This window comes from Lampris incognitus, chromosome 16 (assembly GCF_029633865.1).
Source record: "Lampris incognitus isolate fLamInc1 chromosome 16, fLamInc1.hap2, whole genome shotgun sequence".
NCBI lineage: Eukaryota > Metazoa > Chordata > Actinopteri > Lampriformes > Lampridae > Lampris > Lampris incognitus.
This window is the reverse complement of record NC_079226.1, coordinates 44,805,208-44,809,716: the sequence shown is the minus strand read 5'-3', so window position 1 is coordinate 44,809,716 and position 4,509 is coordinate 44,805,208. Positions and strand designations below refer to the sequence as shown.

The 4,509-nt window shown below is 42.5% G+C and overlaps 1 long non-coding RNA gene across 1 annotated transcript; it reads right to left on the bottom strand.

Moving 5' to 3' along the window:
• Positions 1-3,158: 3,158 nt before the first annotated feature.
• Positions 3,159-4,206, bottom strand: LOC130126127 (uncharacterized). Its single transcript, XR_008811705.1, has 3 exons — positions 4,119-4,206; positions 3,753-3,875; positions 3,159-3,248 (listed from the first exon to the last, which is right to left on the bottom strand). It is a non-coding gene; the product is annotated as an uncharacterized LOC130126127 (long non-coding RNA).
• Between the last annotated feature and the right edge of the window lie 303 nt (positions 4,207-4,509).

Below are 4,509 nucleotides of genomic sequence, written 5' to 3'. Positions count from 1 at the left end.
CTGATTTATTTAAAGAACAGGGAGCTATCAAAGTCTGATCTCCACAACACATGTTTGTGGAAGTGTATCATGACAAGAACAAAGGAGATTTCTTAGGACCTCAGAAAAAGTGTTGAGTCTCATCAGGCTGGAAAAGGTTATAAAACCACCTCTAAAGAGTTTGGACTCCACCAATCCACAGTCAGACAGATTGTGTACAAATGGAGGACATTCAAGACCATTGTTACCCTCCCCAGGAGTGGTCGACCATCAACGATCACTCCAAGAGCAAGGTGTGTAATAGTCGGCCAGGTCACAAAGGAACCCAGGGTAACCCAAAGCAGTTGAATCAAGTGCAACTGGACTTGGTATATATCCGTGAAGACGTTTCGCCTCTCATCCAAGAGGCTTCCTCAGTTCATGCTTTCCTGACTAGACCAAGCTAGTCTAGCTTGATTCAACTCCTTTGGATAACCATGACCTGGATGAATGAGAACATTCACAGACAACTCAGGGTAACTTCTAAGCAACTAAAGGCCTCTCTCACATTGGCTAATATGTTAATGTTCATGAGTCCACCACCAGGAGAACACTGAACAACAATGGTGTGCATTGCTTCGCATTCCTTTTGGCAAGTAGGACATCTGACCCAATACTCGCCACCTCCCATTTGTTTTCTTCAATAAATAAATGACCAAGTATAATATTTTTGTCTCATTTGTTTAACTGGGTTCTCTTTATCTACTTTTAGGACTTGTGTGAAAATCTGATGATGTTTTAGATCATATTTATGCAGAAATATAGGAAATTCTAAAGAGTTCACAAACTTTCAAGCACCACTGTCGGACACAAATTGCAGATAATTGCTCCAGATATTCAGTTGTTGTTGTTTCTACTATTAGACACATGGTGTGGATGAGAGGCACGGTGCCCAGTAATAGTCTGAAGGGGAATACTCCCGGCGAGAGTGTGAATAACAGATGAGGCCAGTGGAGGGCGCTAGTGGGCGGAACAGTACCGTTGAGTGCCCCCTCAGGGGGTTTGTCTAATATGGGGATGTCTGAAGCCGGATGTGACGCAGGCGACCGGTGCCTGTCTGGTTGCCACAGTGGTTGCTACAACAAACTGGAGATTCACCTAGCATGATTCCATGCATGATTCTGACATAGTTTAACTGGTACGGTAACGCGTTAGTACTGTAGTGTAGCTATGCTTTATGATGTTAGCTAGCACGTATAGCTATGCTTTATGGTGTTAGCTAGACTAGCTAACTTATTTACGTGTAACTGTAAGTTAACGTTAGCTAACGTTACTCAGTTATCAGTAAGTTGTATCTAGCTTTGCTAACGTTAGGTAGCTAACGTTAACAGTAAGGTTCATCTCCGAAATTGCTAACGTTACCTTCATAGTTCATCGTCCAGTTTGGTGTTTATGTTAGCACAGCTGTTAGTGTTACCATTAACGTTACGGTAGCATGGACAGCACAGCTGTTCAGCTAAGGTGTGCTTTCAATACCCCCACCCCCATGCATGGAGTCCACTGCCTGCAGATATGGTCTTCTGGAGTAAATAACAAGCTGTAACGTTACACTGACCATGTCCCCATTCATTGACCGTAACGTTAATATGTTCTGCCCAGTGCCTTGTGCTTGTTCTTTTACTCAGTTCAAGTATTCCCCCTCCCAATGAGGTCAAGCAGACCCGGGGTTCCCACTCTTTACTGACTTAAAGCCCACTTCAAAATCTCAAAAGTATTTGGGGCCCACATGTATTTTTCTCACACAACATTCTTTCCCTCTGTCTCATTATTTTCTTATTCTTACTAACTGTACGTTTCAAATTCATTATCATGTAATGGGAAGAGAAACCCCTCAAAAGTTGTTTACTTTTACTGGAGAGCACTCTGATCCAAGTAACACACCGACACCAAGTCACCGTTCCACAATTGTTTTTATTTAGAGCTCTGCTTTCGGGTTAACTATACAAATAACAGGAAACATATCTTTGGACTGTGCATGTTAAGGCAGATTTCTCAGTCAAAAATAAGTGTCAAGGGAATACAAAAAAACTCCATAGCACAAAAAAAAACCATGAGAGGGAATATGAACCATGAAAGGAACTGTCCCCAGAACTGTCTGCCGGAACGGTCTCCTCTTCTCTCTTGGCCCCGTTCTCGTCCTCTTGGCTCAGTCTGTATTCTGTGAGACACTCCTGTGTTCTCCAGTCATCCACCAGCCCCTATAAATACACCCAAAAAGCATGCCTTATTAGCAGAACATTGGCTGTGTTTCCTGTTCTGATTCAAAAATTCTACCTGATGTGTGGAGTGTACAGCCTATGTAACTCGGGGGAGAGGCTTGATCCCATTGAATCTCACAACACCAAACTCTAACCCTAACCCTTAGAAACCTGTGCCTAAATGTATCTGTCCAAAGCAGTCCCTAAACTTGACAGTCTATAATTCTTACAGTGTACTCTATGGGATCTAGCCTTAAACATTTATGTGGCATGGAGGCTAAAGTCATGAGCAACCAATGTTGTTTCAATCCTGTAAAACATCTCCTATCAACAGCTATGCTACCTGCAGATTGACTTGGTCAACAGAAGAGTGTCTTTGGCTGTTTCTGACTGAGGAGATGATGTTGTAGACGTCTTTATCACAGGGATAAAACCTTCTCTTCGTCGGGGGAGATAGAGGGAGGCCCTATCCTCTGAAAAGGTCTTGGACATACTTGTTCACTTGTCTCTTGTATTCCAGGAGCCTCCTGGCTCCGGCCAAGGCTAGCTGCTCTACAAAGCTAACTATCCTGGGGTCTACAGCCTCTCGAACCTCAGCTGCCTATAGAACGAATAATAATGGCATGAATATTTAGGAAACAAATTTCTACATTTAAACATCAAGGCAAGGAAAAAAACTTTGGATTCCCATTGGTTGTCAGTTAAGGGCATGAGTAGTAGGGCAATTGGGAGGCGGGTCTAAGCAAATGGGACCCGACCTGTTTGTCAGGAAATGTTTAGAAAGGCAATAAATCGAAGGACTCCAGATCATGGAGAAACCATAAAACCGTACAAGATCTGGAGTACTGGTAAGGGCTACATGGGCTATTTGACACTGACCTCTCCATCTATCGGGTGATTCTTATGGTCGCAGAGGTCAGTCAAGCGCACAACAAACTGCTGCTCAAATCTAACTGTCGAGGGTGTTGTTGCCAGGTCAAATTTGAGTTGTTTGCCTCTACGCTTTCTCTGTTTGGCATCATCAGCTGCAATCTGAAAAGCACACAGTACAAAGCAAGAGAAGGTGACACAAAAGCTTAACATGATGAAGATAAATGACTGTTGCAACTCTATACAGGAAATAGAGGAGTGCCATCTTGCTGATTATATTCTACATGTGCTTATGATCACTAAGATAGCATGGTCAGAACTAAATGGTGCGCAGTTAAAAGATAAATGTTTAAAAAGGAAATACTTGGAAATACCTTGTAAAGATATCGGAAGATGGCTGCTGAGCAGTCAATGTCATGTGACCAAAATGCAACCCTACCTGTCGTACTCTGTTGCCTAATGCTAATGTTATCTCTCATTTGGAATTGTTTTTAGGACCTGATAGACTCCAATTCAATACTTTTTAAAAATACTTTTAAGGCCTTTAAGATATGTTTTTAAATTTAATACTTTTTAAGGCCTTTAATGCCCAGTAGAAACCCTGCCATTTGAAATTTGGTTGATGCAGGGAACAAATGAAAGCTCCTTGTTCAAAATAGAAAATACCTTGTAATCAGGGAATCTGATAACATGAGCCACGTTGATTCCAGCTGGGCAGTCAAGCTTCTTGGAATCTTGCAGGTGATGACGTCAAGTCTCTTGATAGGAGTGGTCTGAATGGTCACCAAGCTAAGATAAATATGGAGAGAAGACCCAAAACTGAAAATATGTCTGCATGGTGTCAATAGTATTAAAGTAATATACATCAGGTAGTTCCAGTACGGGTGGAAAGGGGTATTAGCTCCCATGGCATGGACAAAACTTTCAGAAACACTACGGCTCACCGTGTAATATCCCTTAAAAGCAACTACCTACATGTATACCCTGTAAAGCAACATATAGGCAGACATTAACATCCCTTGTTTCACATACCAGTTGATGTTGTCTCTTCAGCTTGTCTTTCCTGCTGCGCTGGTCTTTGCCCTGGTGACAGGGGAAGCACTTCCGTCCTACCACCGTGAAGGGCACACCATCAAAGGGAACATGTTTGAGCTGCCAGTTGATTATCTTGGCTCCTGGTGTGGGGTCTGTAAAGAGTTAAAAATAGTACAGTAAAACAGTGCCTTGATGTTGGTCCAAAATAACATTTTAGATTACCTATAGGAAACTAAATTATAGTGACGTGTCACATGAACACCCTTGATATCTACGAAATTATAGCATCACGTTAGTGTGACGCTGTCCCCCTCCATTGCTGTGCGGACTGTGGACCGTTGCGGAACAATGCGCTGAATATAAAAATGGCCTTGGTGTATAGGGGTTT